General features: G+C 41.6%; 1 protein-coding gene and 1 long non-coding RNA gene across 4 annotated transcripts in view; one reads left to right on the top strand and one right to left on the bottom strand.

The window, feature by feature from the left end:
• Positions 1–666: 666 nt before the first annotated feature.
• Positions 667–6,370, bottom strand: LOC118350794 (uncharacterized). Its single transcript, XR_004805298.2, has 4 exons — positions 5,401–6,370; positions 4,653–4,688; positions 1,330–1,564; positions 667–1,105 (listed from the first exon to the last, which is right to left on the bottom strand). It is a non-coding gene; the product is annotated as an uncharacterized LOC118350794 (long non-coding RNA).
• Positions 6,371–17,911: 11,541 nt separating this feature from the next.
• The window catches only part of MARCHF1 (membrane associated ring-CH-type finger 1), a 794,329-nt gene continuing 790,338 nt past the window's right edge, over positions 17,912–21,902 (top strand). Inside the window, exon 1 of one of the 3 annotated variants that reach the window (XM_035699270.2) lies at positions 17,912–18,053. The gene's annotated coding sequence lies outside the window, so the exon portion shown is untranslated. The remainder of the gene's footprint in view (positions 18,054–21,902) is intronic. The other 2 variants (XM_035699269.2, XM_025439444.3) reach the window with 2 other exon arrangements.

The following is a 21,902-nucleotide window of genomic DNA, read 5'->3' as shown; positions in this document are numbered from 1 at the left end:
AGTATATATTCTCTCTACTAAATAAAATTGAGAAGGCTTCTTTATAAAGGTTTTGAAAATTCACTATTTTGTAAAATGACTCTAAGTCTGAGTCATAATTCTGCCAAGGGTTAACTGTGGAATCTTATAAAAGCCACTTAACCTTTCTGGGTCTTAGTAACATCATCTAGACATGGTTTAAATGATTTCTGAGATCCGTTTGAGCTTAATATTCTAAGATTCTGTGAAATCGTCAAGCTGTGTCAAGATTTTTATGAAAAATAGATAACAATGCAATTACAGTGCCATGTCAGTTGTGTTATGAATAGCTGTAATAATAAAGTATACACATTTATCAGTAGACGTTTCTTTAGTGAGCCGGTGTGCTGACCACCGAAAAGGTAGTGTATTTTCCCCGTAAAAGGATTCAATTTTTAAAGTAAATACTCTCATCTTCTTAAATCCACAGGTGGAATAGTTTGCTACCCAGGGAAATCTGAAAGAATTATGCTTATGCTTACACAAGGTACGTTGACTTTAGGGATAAAATACATAATGCACACAGCAGATTAGATAGTTTTTCCCTTAGAAAATGACTTGTTTTAAAAAGAACTGGGTAAAAAAAAAAATAAATAAAAAATAAAAAAAAAATAAAAAGAACTGGGTAAATATAAAGACTACCTAATTTAAATATTAAAAACAAACAGATCTTTAATAACAAAACCAGCTCTTAACAGTTTCAGAAGATTTTCTTAAGCATTTACTCATCTGATCCTCATAATGTGTTAGAGAAACAGCACAGATGTTACCATTTCTATTTTACAGATGAGGAGAAAGAGTGAGAGAGGTGAAGTGCATTTTCCAAGGACTTACAAGGAATGCAGAGGTACCAGCTTTCCCACCCTCCTCCCAATCCCACAGGGGTGTCCTTGGGCTCTGTGCTCCATGCTGGGGGAAGGGTCAGGAACAGGAAATTCAGTCTTGAGGTCAAGTATGCTAGGGGAGACACGAATAGGTCAGCAGTTATCTCAGCAGTTGTTGGGAAATAAGAGTAGCTTCATTCAATCCTCCTCAAAGATGCGGGTGGAGGGTTTAGAGGTCTCTCAGTTTCTTCTTGCTTGGGAAACTGTAAGAAGGTGAAAAATCAGGCACAACCTTCTTTGAGAATAAAACACACAGTTCTTTTCTAAAGGATCCTATTTATATTACACAAAAACATAAAATAAAAACATATAAAACAGACCTTAGAGTGTTGACTTGTGAAACTTGCCTCTTGGCCATGGCTCCTTACTTCTCTCCGTGCTCCTCCTCCCAAGAGGCCTCTGTAAATCTCACAGTCCAAAGTCTTACCTTATCCCCATGTTTCCATCTCTTCCCAGGAAGAAAGGAATTCTTCTGAGATCTTGTTAATTCAAGCGTTTCAGTTGCAGCCTGTAGGCCGACTGCAGCTTATTCTGCTCACTTGCTCCTGATATTGTAGGAAGTAGGGGGGGTTCTGTTCTCCAAAGCGAGTGGGCATTCTCATTCTCATTTAGTCTTTCCCACACAACCCAGCAAAGTTGATGCTGCATTTCTCATAAAATACCTAAAATTATGATGTTTCAAAAGGTGAATGTTGATTTTCTTTCAAAGGCTGCCACAACAGTATCACATGAAGAAAGCTTACTTAGACTACTATTGTGACTTAGGCCTTTCTAAGTCACATTGAATGAATAATCCTGACCTTATTTTTCTAAGAAACAACTGACAAATTGCAGGGTCTGCTTTTTATATACAAGGACCAATTCATTAGCCATGAATAACGCTGAACCATCTGGTATGGGAGGAGTCACCCCAATGTAGATTATTTTGATATCAGATTTTCTGCTGACTAGGGATGAGGTTGTATTCAGTTCATCCCAATGATGTGTGTATGTATATAAATAGATATGTATATGTGCACATATGTATGTGAATGTGTAGATATATCATGTGCATATGGATATGTAGATATGATATTCAATTTTCACTACTTCATGTGGCCTTTCAATTTGACAAATCTCTAAGTATTGCTTTCATGTTAATAATCACCATGAAAGACTTTGCCAGTATTTTCCAAAATTTTCAGTTTTCTTTTCTTTTCTTTCTTGCCACATGCCTCCTTGAAACTAAGTGTGGCAAAGTGACTTTTTGTGGGCAGGAACAACTGAATGAAAGTGATGCATGTCACTTCTAGTAGAACCACTTAAAAACCACTGCAGCTACTTCATTCACATGACAATATAAGAATGCAGACTTCCCAGGTGCCTGGGTAGCTCAGTTGGTCAGTTCAGGGTCCTAGGATGAAGCACTGCATCAGCCCCTGCTCAGTGAGAAGTCTGCTTCTCCCTCTGCCCCTCCCCCAGCTCATGCATGTATGCTCTCTCTCTCTCTCTCAAATACAGAAATAAAATCCTTAAAAAAAAAAAAAGATAGACTTCTGTCCCTAGAGGAATCCGTGTTGGGCATCAAGAGTGAGTGAGAAATAAGCCTTTATAATTTTAAGAGTGAGATTTGGGGTGTTTATGAGAACAACACAACCTAGCTTATCCTGACCATTAGAGCAACTCTTACCAGGATCTTTTAATTTGTTGAATCTTGCTACTTCTTTTCTCTCTTTATATCCCTGATCTCTTCTAATGCTATTATGCTCTATGGAAATAATTTTTATTTTTTTATCAACATAGCTTTATGGAAGTTTGTGTCTGTTTTTATAGATATAAATTCTGTCATTAACCTCATGCTAAACTTATTGTCTATTTTTTCCGAATGCTTTAAATATGCAATATTTTGTAACCTAATGGCACAATTTTTAATATTGCTACAGAGGTCTTCTTCTGAACAAATCATTTAGAAATACTTGAGTATTCTATAGAAGAGGAATAAGAAGAAGAACACATAGGCAAAACTCATAAGAGGTATTAGGTGTGTATATATAATGTGTAAGCAGGTAGCTTGTGAGATGTAGGCCGAATGCATAAGATGAGCCAAATAAGATAAATAAGGTAGTAAGCAAGCTCTGTGTGAGATGAACATAGATATAAAGATAGATTAAGAGACACCTAATATTTGTGGCACCGTAAATATATGGGAGGCACTAAATATATGCAAATGCTTGAGTACTCCTAAGGTTTTAATTTGGTCACTCGTTGGTAATGTCCATTCAGGCCTTATATGTCTTCTACTCAAGAAACACAAATAAAATCCATAGCTTCTCATAGGCTGAGTCCAGTGAGATTTTTCAAATGGTGAGTCCGTGATTGCTCAGGCACACTTACCCTGCATCTCTCTGGTAGAGCAAGTATGTGTTCTGGTCCTAGGCTTCTTCTGTTTGTGGAAACTATTTACTCAAACCTCAATTCTTGTGCTTGTAACTGTACCATTAATGGATAGTGTAGCTCAGAAGAAAGAGGTGACATCCCTCTGTGTGTACGTATATATATGTGTATGTGTGTGTGTGTACACACAAAGAGAGAGCGACAGAGATAAGAGAGACAGAGAGAACTGCATAACCCAAAAGCTAGGTAGTACAGTCTTCCACTCTGCTTGCATACTATTCCAAGTGCATAACCTTTGCCATCTGTTCCCCTTTGTTTCTTGGTACGTACCTTAATTGATTAAATAAATCATATTATTTGAGCATTTTAATTTGTTCCATGTGCCTTTCTCTTCTGTGGCCTTTAGGATCTTGCCTGCCAGTATATTAAAAGGAGACCTCTGCATCAAAATAATTTGCATCATGACAGGTTCTTCATAACAGGATGTATTCTATTTTAAGGCTGGACTAGTAGACATTTTTACAATACTAGTTTGGCTGCTATATTTGATGATTATTAATTCTGCTATACAACCTTTGAAATATATTTGTAGATATGCATATTTGTTTTATATTTCTGAGAAGTTGCCCAAAGAAGAATGTACTCAATGCCACAAACCATCCTCCAGTGCACACTCCTTCAAACAAGTGGATATCCAAAATATTTTATGACTCTTTCACAAACTTTGTTTAAGGGCCTTTTATGTGTAATGCATTATATTAGATAATGTGGAAATTACAAACGTGGAGGGGATATAACATCTGTTTTTAAGGAGCTGATGTCTTACAGGGCAAGGAATGTTCGTTGAAAGATAGAATTAAAAATGTAAAATGTAAAAACATACCATGATAGAGTACAACAGAAATCTAGAGGCAGGATCCAGAAGAAGGAGGGATGTCATTTATAAAAAAAGAATCTAGAAAGGCTTTTGTGAATTTAGGAATGGAAGTCACATGTAAAGATAAATATTTGTCAAGGAAAGCTGACTGCCTGCTATGGGAACTTACACAATGCCGTTATCTTAGAATTTATAAAGTGGCAAGGTCAATTCAGAAGTTAATTTGTCTTATTTTTAAATGCAAGGAAGCAGAAGCAAACTTAATAATTCTGCTACTATAGTAAAAGCACACCGAAAGTTTATAATTCTATGGCAAAATATTGAAAAAACATGAGTGCAAACATCTTGGGTCAAAAAGCATGTATTGACCATGGAGTTATCTTCCAGAGGACAAGATTACATAGTTATTCTTAAAATATCCTTTAAATGTAAACTTCATACAGTACATAAGTTGCCATTAAATAAAATAAGACTTATAAAATATTATTGCCAACTCTTACCAATCTCACGAATCTTGCCATTTTAAATATGCTCCACTGTAACAAAATAGATAAATCAATGATTTTAGAAAACTTAGAAAAATACCAACATGCATTCTTTTGAGTGTAACTAAAAATATGGGAATGATACAGTGCTTCTGAAATTTTAGCTATTCTTTTCACTTTTTCCTTGTTTAGTTTTTACATGACATGTTTAGCTGCTATAGTGATCTCGATTTCTTGTGAACAGAGTAATAAATACTGCTATATATATATATATATATACACATACAAGACATTAATGGGATTATATGTACATGTATATATTCTTGCCCAATTTTCTAGAAAATACCAGATCTTTTCTCATCATGCCTCTTCATCCAAGTCCAAAAAATCCGGCAGGGTCAGCATGGTCGGGCATGCAAGTTCTGTCCAGGGTGCTGAAGCCAGCCTTTCTGACTCGAGTCCATAACCTCACCATGAATCCAGTAAAGCACTCCTTTACTGCTCTACACTTACGTGACTAAGGAAATCTCAACTGCACACTCAAGAAATTGCCATCATTTTTTATAGATGGCTCAGAAATTAAAACCCATTAGTTAGTCCAAGTCTAATATCATGCCTCAGCCTTGCGTGTACTTCAGAACTCTTGAAAGAGCTCACTTTAATAAGTACACAATAGACTGATCTGTAGACTGGAATCATAGTTTAATAGTTTATGGAATCATAGTTTAATTTTCAAATAAACTGTACCTAAGTGAATGCTTACCAAGAGGGTAAGTGATGTCCTTTTAGTTGGGAAATACTAATAACAAGCATTTAGTCTTTCCAGATACTGTTTGAAGCACTTCATATATATGCAATCATCACAACAACCCTATAAAATAAATACTGTTAATACTGTCATTCTATAGATGAGGAGCTTAAAATTCACAGCTAGAAAATGGTGGAACTAGGATACTGCACCAGGAATATGGGCCAAAGTATTCCCTTATTTCTAATGCTGTTGTGTGTATGTGCTCATTAATAATAATCAATTCTATCTGGTAGTTACTTAAATAGAGACAGTATTGCACAGTGATTAAGGAGGCTCAGAGGATAGACTTGGGCTCTAAATACCACCTGGGACATTAATAGTCACAGCAACTTTGCAAGTTGCTTTCCATTTCTGCACCTCAGTTTTCTTATCTATAAAATGAGTATAGAGCACTGGGTAGCTCAGTGCTTGAGTGTCTGCCTTTGGCTCAGGTCGTGATTCAGGGGTCCTGGGATCGAGTCCCGCATCAGGCTCCCTGTAAGGAGCCTGCTTCTCCCTCTACCTATATCTCTGCCTCTCTCTGTGTCTCATGAATAAAGAAATAAAATCTTTAAAAAAATAATGCTTGTTGCATAAAGTTGTTGTGAGGATTAAATGAGTTAAAGTATGTATTCAAGAAAATAGCTGACATATAAGTCTTAAGGAATATTATCTGTCATTGTTGCATGTTTCCATGAATGAATCTCTAACCAGATTTTTGATAAATTTTGTCATGTTCATAAGAAATTTGTAGCCAAGGCAGCCCAGGTGGCTCAGCGGTGTAGCGCTGCTTTCAGCCCGGGGTGTGATCCTGGAGACCTGGGATCAAGTCACACTTCGGGCTCCCTGCATGGAGCTTGCTTCTCCCTCTACTTGTGTCTCTGCTTCTCTCTTTCTCTGTGTCTCTCATGGATAAATAAAAAAAATCTTAAAAAAAAAAAAGAAATTTGGAGCCAAAGGATATGGCTTAAATATTTAATTTAATTTTAATTCTTATACTTTGATTTTATGGTTTAAATATAAATGTTTGGAGGCACCAGGATGTCTCAGTGGTTGAGTGTCTGCCTTTGGCTCAGATTGTGCTCCCGGAGTCCTGGAATCGAGTTCTGCATCAGACTCCCTGCAGGGAGTCTGCTTCTCTCTCTTCCTGTGTCTCTGCCTCTCTCTCTGTCTTTCATTAACAAATAAAAAATAAAAAATATATATATAAAATAAAATATATATTAAATAAATAAATAAATAAATAAATAAATAAATAAATAAATAACTTTCACTGTGTTTCCCTCCCACATATACATCTTCTAACTTCGGTCTATGTAGCTGAGTAAATAAGAAACAATTATAAATTGCAAATGAAGACATCCAGATAAGCAGTGTTTTTCATTGTGCAGCTAGTTTACAATATATGGTACTGATAACATAAAGATAACCAATGAAAAATATTATAAATATTTAAATAAATAAATAAAGTTAATAAAGTTATAAATATTTAATATGATTAAAATTATTCTGTGTTTAATACCTAGGTACCTCATGAAATTTTGGTGTACAAAGAGAAAAACCAAAATGCAAAATTGAGTTTTATATTAAAAATTTCAAAGTCAATGTGAGAAGTAAACAAGTAGAGGTATATATATCAAGGAGCATGGAAATAAAAATGAGGAGAGGCATCTGAGGGAGATTTCAAAGAGTGTAAGTTTTTGACCTTCTGGATTAGTATGTTGTCTGAAAGAATAGCTTTTAAGGTGCAGGTTTGAAGTCAGATTTCGAGTCTTAATTTTACACTTTATGGTTGTGTGAACTCATGAAAACCCCTTATGCTTCATCTCATCTATTGAGTATTAAATGACATAATGCATACAAAGTAATTAACTCAAACTCTAGCTTATTGGTTTTCAGTGTAGTGTTTCTATTATGGAAGATGACAAAGAATTTGCCATGGAAGGGTTATTGAGTGTGGCTGAGTAACTTTTAGAAATAGGAAGATGACCTAAAGCAAAGAAGGAGGAAATGGCACTTAAGTAAAATGTAAGTGCATGTAGGTTGAGCAGTAGAAGAATAAACTAGAAAATTAGAAAGAGTCTAGATTTTATTTTTAATATGAGTATTCTTTTAATGTATGTGATGGAATACTTGATTCCTGGGTGAACACATAATGACAAAGTCAGTATGAAGTCAGTCATGTTTTACATGAGCTAATATTTAATCACAGTAGCATATATTTCTTAAAAAGTAGTATGTGTATAATTAAAGCTGATTATTCCACAGGGTGCATAAGGATTTACAAGCTATTTGTAATAACTCTAGTTGGCAACTGCTACCAATGATAAAGAACACTGAAGATTTTGCCTAGGGAATGACATCGTCAGGTTTGCATTTGAGAAAAGGATACTCTGTTCATGGTTGAAGGATGTATTGTGTAAAGGTAGAAGAGAGGGTGAGGCTGTAGGCATGAAATCAACTAGAGTCCCTTTCAATGGTTTGGAGAAGGGTTATGTATCAAGACATGTCTGTCTCAATAGGAAACGAAGACATTTAGTAAAGGAAATAATTACTGATATGTGAGCAGAGTTAACATAATCAATGGGTTATGACTAGTAAGAGTAGGAAGCCATTACCACCCTTAAGCCTTACTACTAGGTTTACTTCTCTTACGGTGTCATGAGACCCTCGTCGAGGGCAAGAATCATGGGGAAAGCTGTAATCATGGAGCACAGTATGCATCCGAACCACAATGAAGCCGAGAGGGAATGAGGGAAATATAAACTCAACTCTTTCTCTTCCCACTCTCCAAATCCTTCTGGTACCTCTGAACCAGTCCCCACCAGAAGCTAGGGAGCAAAGAAAACTCCAAAGAGGTCCACTCTCTGGAGAAGTGAGAAAAGCAAAAAAGAAGAGAATTAGGGGGTCAGGCAGAGACTAACCAGCACAAGATGAAAAGGTCTACATAAGAACAGTGGCAATGAGCATGCAGAAGTGGGAATAACTACAAGAAATGTTTACAAAGTAGGATCCATAGGACTTGATGACTCTATCATATCCCATAGGACTCTACAAACACACCTAATAAGCTGGAAAACATGCAATGACAGAATGGTATGATGTCAGTTGTGTTTTAAAATAACTGGATTTAATTAATCAAAGTAGAATAATTTGTTTAAAAAATAGTTGCATATATGCATTGATTATTCCAGTGGAGTACACATGAGAGGAAAGATCTTGCAGTGATATTTAGATTTCTTACTTGAAGACCTGGATGAATGGTGGAATTATTTACCTAGAAAAGGATTACAAAAGAGATAAAAAGGAGAAAGAGGGGCTAGAGTTGGAGTTAAGAAAAGGAAGTCAATAAGTTGCATAAAGTTCATTTTAAAAATTTTATTTTATTTTTAAGAGAGAGAGAGAAAGAGAATGGTTGGGGGGTGGGACATGCTGAAGGAGAGAGAGAATCTTAAGCAGGCTCCACAACCAGCACAGAGCCCACATGATGCAGGACTCCATCTCACAACCCTGAGATCACAACCTGAAACAAAATCTAGAGTTGGACACTTAACCAACTAAGTCACCTAGGTGCCCCTCATTTTGATTTTTAGCAATATTATTTAGTGGTGTATTGGAGTTTATAGCCAACGTAGTAAGATAAGAATAATCAAATAAAAACTATAGATAATGGCAGTAAGACAATATTTTTTTTTTTTTTTTTACCATTGACAGGTAATATATCTGCCTAGGAAATCCAAGAAAGTTCAAAACTAAAAACTATTAGAATGAAAGAGAGTAATAAAGTGGCTGCTTACAATACCAACATACAGTGATCAATAGCTTTCTTAATCATTATTTACAATCCATTAGAAAATAGAATGGTCCTATGTGTGAGGATCACTTTTAATGGTTGAAATCCTCATTTATTAGACACTAGTTGGGTTAATCAAGTTCCCAAAGACTTTTAAGTTAATATAGCTCTAGAGTTGCAGTACTGGCAACTTGTTTGGAGAAAGGTACAGCATACAGGTCTACAGTGGAACATAACAATTTCATAGCTGGTCATCATTTACTGAGGAAAAAATATCTCTGCGTGAAAATTACCCTCCCACCTGTTCAGGACAACTGCAGAGAAAACTCTCCTGCTTAGATAAATGGCTTCAGGGTCTCAGGTTCCCTGGCAACAACTCCAGAGAGCTTATTAATGTGATATCAGGAAACTAAACTATGATTTTATAACATTGACAGTTCTGTTAGACTCAGCAGTGTATTGAAAAATGGGATATTGGTAGGCCCAAACAATTTTTTCCACTTCATTTTTTTTTGAAGTTTTATTAATCCCATGACCCTGGGTCTTAAAAGCATTGGTTTCCCTTTTTTTTTAATATTATAGATTACTCTTTAATGAACATCTTTGTAGATAAATATTTTTCCCCTGGATTTCTGCTTACTTCTCTATGATACATTAAAAAAAATCAAAACACTACCTCAAAGGCTATAAAAATCCTTAAAGCACTTGGCATGTATTATAAGTTATAAGAATCTTTACTTGATAATGAAAAATTGTATCTCAATTTTTTAATTTGAATTTCAGTTTAATTTTCACACTTTTTTTGCCAATGGCAAAAGTTTTTTTTGTGTTTTTTTAAAATGTCTCTTTTCTTCTTATCTACTGAGGTTTTAGTGCTTTTTATCAATTTATATGGACTTGTTATATATCGAATATGCCAACAATACCTGCTGAAAACACTTAGTCCAGGTTATTAAACTTTAAATTTTAATATGGTATTTTTGATATTCAAAAGATTTTGTTGTTTAATAAAATATATTACTATTTTAATTTTTGATTTCTTTCATTGCTTTTAGAAATTCCTTTTCTATATATTCTTAATTTATTTATTTTACAATGTTTAACACAAGTCTGTCTAGACCTAATTTGGCTCATAAACCAATAAAGCAAATAATTTAACTTGTACATCAGATCTTTATTACATAAAATGGGAATAGTGATTGTACCTACCTTAGAAGCTTGCTGTAAGGTTTAATTAAGTTAATTAATGTAAAGGGCTTAAAGCAGAGCCTGGTGTGTAGTGGACATTCAATGAATGTTAAACATTATTATTCACAACCATTTGTCCAAGTTCTAAAATCTAGAAATCTATGATTATGGAAAAGAATGTTCACAACTCATTTGGCATAAAATGCGACTGAACTGCTGTATGGCTTATTTTATCACGCTTGGTATGAATCTTCATATACTTCACTGCAGACAGAATGCTGTGTTTGATTTCAGGGGTGCTGGCCTAGGCCCCTGTGGGGATAATATACAAAATACATTAAATACTCCATGCTTTCTTTCTAAAAGAATAAGTGGACAAAAAGGTTTTAGAACGCAATTAGGTCCTGAACCTGGATTTGGGACTGTATTAGTTACTGGTCAGCTGCTAAATGCTGGGTACCATTTCAGGGATTATCTGCGTGTTATTATTTTATTCAATCATCACGATGATCCAGTAATACATTTATTCATTCAACCAGTAGTTTCTAGGCTCTGTTCAGGGTGTTTGGGATGTATCATTCATAAAACAGTTTAATTTCTCCTTCTTGCTCTGAGACGGCATCTCATTTCCTTGAGACTACATCATCACTCTTGTCATAATGAATAAAATAAACTTTTGGGAGGAGTGAGAACGAACACTATATTAAAAGTACACTAGATTTGCACATGTATCTTGATTTAAAAATATTAAAATAAATCGAGGAAAATTAGTTTGGATTGTATTTTACAGGACAAAGTGAGGTTCAGAGAGATTAAGATATATTGAAATTAAGGTATAGTAAAAGGTAAAATTGGAGTTATCACCTTTTTTAAAAAAAAATTATTTATTTATTCATGAGAGACACAGAGAGAGGCCGAGAGAAGCAGAGTCCCCACAGGGACCTTTTGAACCTCTTTCCACTGTTCCATGTTTATGCCTATTGGAAAGGTCCCTAACAGAATAGATTTCCTTGTCCCCCTCTCCTCTTCCTTCTCCCTGTTCTTGTCCTAGTCGGTGAAATCAGTTACACATAATTTAATGTTCACAATATCTGTTCAGGTCATAGCTCAGGAGGCCCTGTTTAGACGTGTTACGAATATAACCCTACCTTTGTATCCCACTTCTATTCTACTTTCTTTCCTTGTAAAATCCTCTCAAGTGAGAGGTGTATAAGACTGGTATCATTAACTTCCTTTTCCAAATGAGAAAGATAAGGTGACTAGGTTAAATGAATTGCTTAAGTTATAAAATACATCATTAAGAGAGTTAGGTCCAGAAGCAAGTTGGTAGCATTCTGAGCTCTTTCCACATGGCTCCCAAAATACTTCAGGAATTAAAGTGGACTTGGAAAATCAGGAACGTCTCTTAGGGTCTTTCCTTAGCAAATATATTTGTCCCTGTTTGCTCCTATAATAGTTAAAAAGATAGAACCTTAGGAAAGTAGTCTGCTGTAAAGATTAAGAACTATGACTCACTGAGAAACAAAGGGTTGCAGAAGGGGAGGTGGGTGACTGGCACTAAGGGGGGGCACATGATGAGATGAGCACTGGGTGTTATACTAACTATATGTTGGCAAATTGAATTTTTAAAAACTTAAAAAAAAGAGCTATGACTCAAAAATCAGAAAATTACCTCCCTGTTGTGAATATTTCATTCTGTGTTGTCCTTAATTCTATGCCTATAAATGGGGTCAACTAGGATAACTGAAGTAACTTGGATATATATACATATACAAAACAAGATCTGGCTGGAAATATTGTAGGCAGATCATTCATGCTACTATTACAGCTGAAAATGATGAGCATCTGATTAAGAAAATTTCCTACTTAATACAATGAGGAACTAATACAGGCTTAGGGAAGTCAGCCTCTCTACTTCGCAAAAACTTTCATTTTAGGAGAAATTGTATACATACCTTTTTTTCATAGCCTGCTATTGCTATACATAGTGTTCCCTTTTCATAAGCAGTGCTGCAGTTTCTTTCTTTCTTTAAAATATTTATTTATTTATTTTAGAGAGAGAGCACAAGTTGGCGGGAGGGCAGAGGGAGAGAGAGTAAGAAGCAGACTCCTCGCTGAACCAGGAGCTTTCACAGGGCTCAGTCTCACAACCCTGGGATCATGACCTGAGCCGGAATCAAGAGCCCTAGGCTTAACCAGCGGATCCACCCAGGTGCTCCAGCAGTGTGGCCATTTCAAAAAAGTTTTCCTCATCTCTTCCTTCACCTTTAAACAAAAGCTGTTCCTCTATGACCACTTCTATGTCATGTTAGGGCCAATGACCAGCACTACAGACAGAGCAACTAGAAAATGAGCATAAGATCATGAGATGGGCCGCCTGCCCTGTAACATAAGAACGCTTAATGGCAGAAGAACACACTGAAGCCAAAGTAAAAATTACATTAATATCGAGATCACAAGTTTGCAATAAATTAATTAGTCTGCTAACATATCTTTTATGAATACAAGGATCACTATTGTTTGTATACATTATTTAATTTATGAGAGATTAATACAAAAAGCTAGTTTAGCGGGAAATCTCGAAAGAATGATAATCTGCTATATGTACCTTCTAACCTTTCCACAAATCCACTCAAATAACCCGTGTTACCCGAGTTGCTGAACATCAGCCAATTATCAAAAAGGTAAGATAAAAAAAGGACTTTGAAGAAATCTATACGAAACCTTTCTATTTAAAGAAGCTCAGTTATACATTTGCGTCTGGGGAATATTACTTTCTGTGATTAAAAAAACATATGGGACCTTTGAGATATAATATGTAAAATGATCTATTTTCCTTGTTAATATTCACGGCAGGGAAGAAAGCCTTAATTTGAATAGGTGATCTAGTTTACCTTCCCAGACCCACAAATGGATTAATTGTATAGAGAAGATAGCTTTGCTGAGGTTTTGTTTTTACTTAAATTAATGGCTTATGGTTATTTTTTTTTAATTTCATTTTATGGTGATCTGTCTCCAAGTGCAAAAATCCCTGCCTTTGCTTTATATCTAAAACTCTTTAAGGATAGATGGAAACTAAAATTTATTTGGTATCCTGAGGTTCTTTTTCCTTGTAAATAACCTTGGAAACATTCCTCAACAGGGATAATGAAAGTAAAATTCATGTTGAATTTAGTAACTGATGACAGAGTTCCCAAAAAACACATTGTCCACCTTGCCAAATTAAATATATATGTATATATATACACACATACACACACACACACTATATATATATATATATATATATATATATATATATATATATATTTAAATGAAATCATCATGCTTCCATTTTCTCAAGGCAAAATTATCTAAAAATTGCTGTTGTGCCATTATGAGGGCTGGCTGTATGCATTCAAGATGGCAGAAAAAAAATCTTAAATTTGACTTGTTACTACTTTAGTTGCCTGGACAATTTTTGTAATCTCTCTAGGTACCTGTTTTTTCATCTGCAAAAGAAGTTAATAACACATTCATGTTGGCCGGGTAATTTTAAAGATCAAATGGACTAATGCCTGTAAGCACTCAGCACAGTATTTGACACATAATAAAGGCTTACTAATATTCGTTTTGCTTATTATTTATTATTTATCAACAGTTAACAAATTTGTACCCAGGAGAACTTGTTTTTAAAAAGCAATTAACTAAAAAAAAAAAAGCAATTAGCTATTAATGAGTTTATTAATTCAGATAAAACCAGAGTATAAAAGTTTTATAGTTCATGAAATCCACAAGGGAAAATATTAAAATATGTCTACTTTCCCACCCAAAACATTCATTGTTTTGGTGAAGAGAATCATGTATCAATATGAAAATATGGAGCAGAGCATCAATAATCGAGGCAAAGTTAATATTTCCACTCTGAATCTTCAATTCTAAGGCTTAATACATTTAAATAAGATTAGTATGTAAGTTAGGTTTGTAAGATATGAGCTTGGATATAAATTTTTTCTAAGAAATATGATCCTTTTTTCAATGTAACAATTGAATGTTTTGTTTTAGTTATTTATAGTCATCCATTTGGATAAAAATATCTTAAAATATACAAGAAGCATGACTTAAAAATTACAAGTAGGGAAAAAAGAACGCAATGGAAGTGGGAAATGTCAGTAACCCAGGCGGGGATCTTGGTAGGTTGATACACACTGGGGAAGAAGTTCTAGAGATGTAGTCAATTAACTTTGTTAAAATAGAGGGCCACAGTGAGAGCTCCAACACATTATTTTTAATTTTCTAAAACAGCTAGAATAATAAAACTGATTATTTTTCCATAGGACCCATAAACCTAAATTATGAGGGGGTGATTATTAAGCAAGAACATTTATCTGGGATCAAAGAACTGCAATTCGGAAAATGCAGATTTGGGTAGTTACCCAAATCGCATTTCACTAGGGAGCAAAAGTCAGGAGTTTTTAAAGCAAAGAGGGATTGCTTGTGTATGTTATTTACAAAGAGTTTTTGATTGGCGTTGGTGGCAGGAAAAAAAAGAAATCTTGGCTGAAAATAATTAGTTGCCAAGCAGTCTCTTACTATAGTAAGTTGTAGGTGTTTGGGCAGAGTCCTTGGAATATTTGTGGTTTGGCCCAGTTCAAAAGTTCGTGCTTCCTCCCCTAGGAAAGTGAATAAGCCCACATCCTTAATGGCCTGTTGATTCCATTTTAAAACCTTTTGACATAAGTGACCTATTTCATTCCACCTTTCACAGACCAAATACATTATCACGTATGAATGTGTTTCATTTTTCTTAAAGGAAGAGATAGAGGTTTTACTTTCAGCCCTTTAGAGCAGTGATTAAAAAAAGAAGTGAGGGGTATTTTTTTTTTTCTGATCTTTTTGGTTATATGTCTAAGTTTGCTAGATCTGTTAACTCCCTATGACCTTCTTGTCTCCACACTTGTGTGTTAGTCCAGAGAATGCTGAAGGACAGCAAGATAAACAGAGGCAATGAAGATAGATGGGGCATCAGAGAAGCAATCTAGGAAGGAAGGTTTACAGCTTGACCTTCTGATATACTTAGAACAGCATCATTAGCAGTTCTAATTACTTTTTTTCAAGCAATTAGATTGTTTGTCTATTCTCAAAGACGGTCATTGCTTACATTACCAGATTCTTACCTCTCTTAGGTTTTTTTTCATCTACTTTCTTTCCTAGTTGCCCTGATTTTTAAAAATACTCATTTCTAATAGTTGTTCGTGCATTTTATATGTTCTTTTGTACTTTGATTCGGAGGAAAGGCTAAGTGGCCATTCTTAAAAGTTTTTTTAAGTCTCTGAAAAGAATAAGGACATCAACAAGGATGCGAAATACTTATATATTAACAATATAATACATAAACGGTACTTAAAATATTTTAATTTGAAAACAAATGTCAACACTTGCAGATTTCCTATTTTCAAGCTATGTGCATCATGGTCTTTCTGATACTTTATTTTTTTTTTTTTGAAGATTTTATTTTCATTTGAGAGAGAAAGAGATAGAGCACAAGCAAGGGGAGAGGCAGAGGGAGAGGGAGAAGCAGACTCCCTGCTGAGCTGGGTGCCCAACATGGGGCCAACATGATCCCAGGGTTGTGGGATCATGACCTGAACCAAAGGCAGATGCATAACCATCTGAGCCACTGGGGCGCCCCAGCGTGTTATTTTTTAGAAATAATTTCTGATCCTGCTCTTTCACACTTAATTTATTACCCTTTCCTAAGAAAAGTCCCAGTGGATTTCGCAATTCCCCAATGGATTAACAAGCCTCTTGAAGAAAGTTGTTATTGTATTGGGTCTTTCTCTTGGCATTTACAAAGATTAAGATGTTCCTAATTGTACTTATATTTGCAATGAACTCTAGTCCTGGTGTCTACACCTCTAGAGGACGATGGTGGCTGAAGCCACGGGCAGAGTCAGCACGTCCCTCAGTGGCGGTCGTCAAGTTTCCTGGCTGCCCCGCATCACCCGCTGATGCTCAGTTTCTTGCAGGGATGACAGGGGCAGGTAACTGCGGGGACTTCCAGGGACCCCGGGCCGCTCTGGTTAATGAGTGCGAGCTCAGCTGCCCGGATCTGTTCTGCTTTCTGCGCGAGGCCGCCCGGGGGCGGTGGGGGGGGGGGCGGCTGGGTCTCGGATCCCGGGCGCGTGTGCGTTCCTGTCCCCGGCCCCCCGAGGCTGTCTGTCTGTCTGTCCCCCCGATAGACCACCGATTGACACTGTAAAGAACGTGGGGCCCAGACACGGTGGACGTCACGTGCTTGATGGCCTTCGGGGAGCCTGGGGCTGGCGTCGGCGGGCGGCCGCGAGCAGGCCGTGGGGCCCCCCCGGGGGCTGGGGTCCGCGGGCAGCGCCAGCCGCAGCGTGTGCACCGCTCAGCCGCCCCTCGCGGAGGCTGCCTCGGCGCCGACCCCCAACCTCCTCGCCGGGGCGGGGGCTCCGGGGGCGCCGGTCCTTGCGCCGGCTGTCACCTAGCGGCCCCGGCCCTGGGGCGCCCGAGCGGCCGGGAGGCCAGAAAACTTTCCCCGCGCCCCTTGGCTTTGCCGTCAGCCTCCGCACCGACTCCGGCATCGTTGCCGCGGGGCGCGCACTTCGGGCCCGGGCTTCCCCCCCATCCCGGCCCCCGTCTGTCCCGCCCCCCCCCGGGCCCTCCGCGCAGACCCGTCCCGGCCGCACCGGGGACTGCGCGACCCAGAGCGGGCAGGTGGCGGGCGCCCCAGCTCCGCCCCCATCCCGACCCCCGACCCCCCACCCCCCACCAAGTCCCTCCGCGCAGACCCGTCCGGGCCGGGCCGGGCCGCGCCGGGGACTCCGCGACCAAGAGGGGGCAGGTGGCGGGCGCCCCAACCCCGCCCCCATCCCGCCGCCCAAGCTCCTCCCGCCAGCACCGCCCTCACCCCTCTCCCCCCGCAGGTCCGCCCCCGACCCGCTCCTTTCCTGCCCCGCCTCGCCCCTCCGCGCAGACCCGTCCGGGCCGCACCTGGACTCTTCGACCGAGCGCCGGCAGGTGGCGGGCGCCCTCAGCCCCGCCCCCATCCCCGCCCCCATCCCCATCCCTCTCCCCCCCAGCTCCGCCCCCCGCCCCCCTCCCCGCCCCCGACCCTCCGCGCAGACCCGTCCCGGCCGCGCCGGGGACTCCGCGACCGAGCGCGGGCAGGTGGCGGGCGCCCCCAGCTCCGCCCCAGCCCCGTCCCCATCCCGGCCCTAGTCCCGCCCCCGGCCCCGCCCCCACCCAGGCCCCGCCCCCTCCCCCCCGCCCCTCCGCGCAGACCGTCCGGGCCGCGCCGGGGACTCCGCGACCGAGCGCGGGCGGGATGCGGGGGCGCCCCCGCTCCTCCCCGCCCCGCTCCTCCCCGCCCCGCTCCTCCCCGCCCCGCCCCGCCCCGCTCGCCCCCGTCGGCGGCGGGGACTGCTGGCGTCGGCCCGCGCGGCTCCCCTCCGCCGGATGACATCATGGGAGCCGAGTGAGGCCGGCCCGGCGAGGGGGCGGGGGAGCTGCGGGCCGAGCCGCCGCGCGTCCGCGGGTGGGGAGGAGCGCGCCGCCCGCCGCTGACAAAGGCTGGAGCTGCTGCGCCGCGGGCCGCCTGTCGCGCTCGGGCCGGTGGCCGCCCGGGCCTCGCCGTCCGCCGGTGAGTGGCTCTGCCGGGAGCGCCCCCGCCCCGCCCCGCCCCGCCCCGGCCCGGCCCCGGCCCCGGCCCCCGACCCCGCGCGGCTCGGCGCGGCCCCGGCTCGGAGCGCGGGCGGCAGGTGCCGGAGCGCGGGCCGGCGACGAGCGAGGCTCCGGGGGGGACCCCGGCGGCTGCAGCGCGGGCCCGCTCCGTCCGGGCCCCGCCTCTCCGGGGCCGCGGGGCGCCCACCGCGCCCGCCCGCCGGGTCCTGGCCGCCAGCCGCGCCCCCGGGAAGCGCGCCGGGGCTCCCGAGGGCAGCCCGCGTCCCGGCGGCGGCGCCCAGTGCCCAGGTGCCCGGCGGCCGTCGGGTGGGCTCGGGCTCCGGGCGCCTCGCGTGCTGCCGCCGGCGGGGCTGGGAGCGGACTCGGACCCGGGGTGTCCTGCGCCCCCGGCGGCGGTCGCTGCTGCAGGCGCCGGGCGAGCCTCGCAGCCCCCGGCGGCCGGCGGACCGGAGTCTCCGCGAGCGCTCGAGGCACCGCCGGGTCGGGGACGTCCGGGGCGCCCGGGGCAGCAGCGCGCTCGGCGCAGGGGCGCGGCCGGGCAGGTGCGCGGCCGGGCAGGTGCGCGTTTTCCCGGGGCGCCCGGGGCAGCCGCGCTCTCGGCCGCAGGGGCGCGGCGGGGCGGGACAGGTGCGCGGCCGGGCAGGTGCGCGGCGGGGCGGGGCGGGGCAGGTGCGCGGCCGGGCAGGTGCGCGTTTTCCCGGGGCGCCCGGGGTCACTCGTAGTGTCGGGCGGTCCCTGCGGGCCGTGGGGGCTCCAGCGCGGGGATGCGCCGCCTCGCCGGGGCCGGGCTTGGGTGCTGCGGGGACTCCGGGCTGCGGGAGCCGCAGGACCCCCGCCGACCCCCGCGCCCCGAGCCCCGCGAGCCCCGCGCCATCAGCGAATTCCCCGGTTTGCCCGGACTCCGGCTTCCAGGTCGCAGAGCACTGGCGGTACCTACCGGGATGTCCGATTTCAGCGTGGAGCCATTTCCAAAAGAAGCACGAAAGTTTGCTACTTTGGGGCTCCGTTACCTTCTGTTGGGGCTTCGTCCGCCGCGATCTAGAGCAGCCGAGGTGTGAGCCGGGGCCGGCGTGGGCCGGGGCGGGGCGGGGCGCGCCGACTGCCCGCGGTTCGCGGCCCAGGTTCCAGGGCCCGCCTCCAGCCTCCGAGCGGGGCCCGGCCGGTGGAAGAAAGTAACAACCTGTTATAACGCAAATCGCAATTTTACTTTCTTTTTCTTGAAAAGGCTGGCTGGCTTGCCTTGAGACCCTTGCTTTTTCTTTAAAGGACAGGTGATCTTTCCAATAGCGTAGAATAAAAGTGAATTTTCTTGACCAGCGATTGATCTTCTGGTAAAGTGGGAGGTCTCTTTAGAACAGACCTAGGGGAGGATGAGTGGGATTTAACCATGTGGTGGAAGTGGAAAAGGAGCTGCCTGGATGAGATGAGGGAGGGAGATTGTACTGGATGTAACTGGTGGGACTAAAAGGATGTCACATCAGTTTTTGGCTTTTGCAAAAGCTCACTATTGGCCTTTACACACTCGTCGCTCCTCCTGGGAAGTCAGTAATTAGATTTTTGATTGTGTTAGGTTATATTAAGAGGTCCCTGATACGAGCTTACCCGGATCCAGGGCTTTTGGGGTTAGCAGCGACATTTACTCCGTGATTCAGAAGTAATTTTATTTCATTGTTTCCTGACTTCTCATCACAAAGGGCTCCACCTGTTTGTTCAAAAGTTTTATTGCTCTTTAACTTTGCTGTACGCTTCCCTTTATAGTAAAAGTTAAGGGGCTTTAACATGAAGGTTCTTAGAGAACCTGTTGCCGATGTTGGCTGCCTTGCTTACATATTAGAGTGACAAAATCTCTTTGAAATAAGCCCAGTGAACATAGGGGCTGCTGATGTGCTTATGCGATGGGGTGTACCCAACATAAAAATACGCATTTGTTTCAAATATATGTAATCCCAGTCAGACAGTGAGTGAGCAGTCGTAAGCAGGAGGCATACGGCATTTGGCTAGTGGTATTTGGGAGATGATAGTTCCTTTAACAATAGAATATGTTATTCCCTTTATGTGGTAAGTAAAAATCTCCATTAAAGGTAACAGGTTACGTTTTATGTTTGAAATCTTTGGCTTTGAAAATATTTACCCAAGAAGGTAAACAATGACCTGGGTGCATACACTAGACATACACTAGAATATGTGAGGAAAGTGCTCAGAAAGTGTAAGCATCTTATAAATATATATGATTTCATATATTTGATAGGCAGTACAATGTTGTCTTTAAAAATACGAAGTAAAATAATATCCCTGAGCTAGAGAGAGAATATTATCACGATGTTTTTTAAGGTATTCACAAATACTTGGGCATCTTGTTACATCCGGTTGCTTAGCTGGGGAGGTAAGAAGAAGTTGCCTTATAAGACAAAGGCAAAACTATAGTATCTTGCCCAGAGGAGGCAACAGGGATGTTTCAAGGTCATAGAAAAGAGCGTGATGTCAGAATGCTGGAAGATTCCTAAGAAGAGAGTATGTAGGAGGACTAGGTTTCTATTAGACGGCCTCCTGTTTTCGCTGTTGCAGTTGTCTGATTTGAACAGCTACTGTAGGGTCTGTAACACAGCGAATCGCTCCGCCTTCCTTGAGGCAAAATGGTATCTTGAACTCAGTCAGAGATGGTCTTATGGGCTTTTCCATGCTGTTTTTCAACTTCCAGTTTAAGGATGTTTTATGGATCACAAAACATGCAGTGTTGACTTTTGTGTAGGCCTTCCATACGGAAATTGGTCAAGTAAAATCTTTTTGACTGAGAAGTTTTGGTGGCTCAGCTTCTTTGGAATTGTAAAGTTAAGAGTGATAGTCAACTATTGTGAAACGGTAGAAAACATTCCAGAGTGTGAGAGTATCTTATTTATTGGGTTAAAATAGCATCGTTAGTGGAGTTTTTAAAAGCCAAATTCAAGGAAATTTGACACAAAATCTCCAGAAGCCAGAATCATCCTTTTGTTTCGTATTGGACACATTGTGCAACTGAATGGGCCTCGATGACACTATTACTATTTTGTTAGAGTTTTCGTTTTTAAATAACCTCTACCCCCAAGATGGGGCTTGAACCCGCGACTCTGAGAGCAAGAGTTGTGTGCTCTGTTAACCGAGCCAGCCAGACACCTCTATCACATATTTTCTATTTCCCAGTGTCAGAATGATGAACCCTGGGTCGGAAATACGTGTTCTGGCCTGGCTTGGTCATGCAGCTGAGGACAGGCTTCAGATCTCTTGAACATTAATTTCCTTCCCTTCAAAATAAAGACGGTAATATCTGCCCTGCATTTCTCACAGGGTATGGTGCACACAGCAAATGAGCTGATTTCTATTTTACACAACTAGTATTTTTAATTAGTGGCATTCTTGACAATTCATTTATTGCAATTTGTCATAAAAGTTGTTAAATGGGTTGTTGTATGTCTTTAATTGCAAGTTTACTAGCAACAAATTCCCTCATTTTTTGTGCCTGAACATCTTTTTATACAGCCTTTATTTTTAAAGACTGTGTAAACAGGACATAGAATTTTGTTTGGCAGTTTTTTTTTTCTTTCAAACCTGTTGGTCTTGTGGTTTTGAAGATCATGTGTCTTTGTCTCTGGCTGATTTTAAGATTTTTCATTTGTCTTTATTTTTCTTCTATTTTACTCTGATGTTTCTAGGTAGTACAGTTTTCTTTTTATTTATCCCCCTTAGAATTTGAGGAGCTTCCTGAATTTGTGGATTGGTATGTTTTCGATGAAATTCATCGGCAAATTCTTGACACAGAGCTCTACTCCACTGT

This window comes from Canis lupus, chromosome 15, assembly GCF_003254725.2.
Source record: "Canis lupus dingo isolate Sandy chromosome 15, ASM325472v2, whole genome shotgun sequence".
NCBI classification, from domain to species: domain Eukaryota; kingdom Metazoa; phylum Chordata; class Mammalia; order Carnivora; family Canidae; genus Canis; species Canis lupus.
This window is presented reverse-complemented; position numbering and strand designations above follow the sequence as displayed.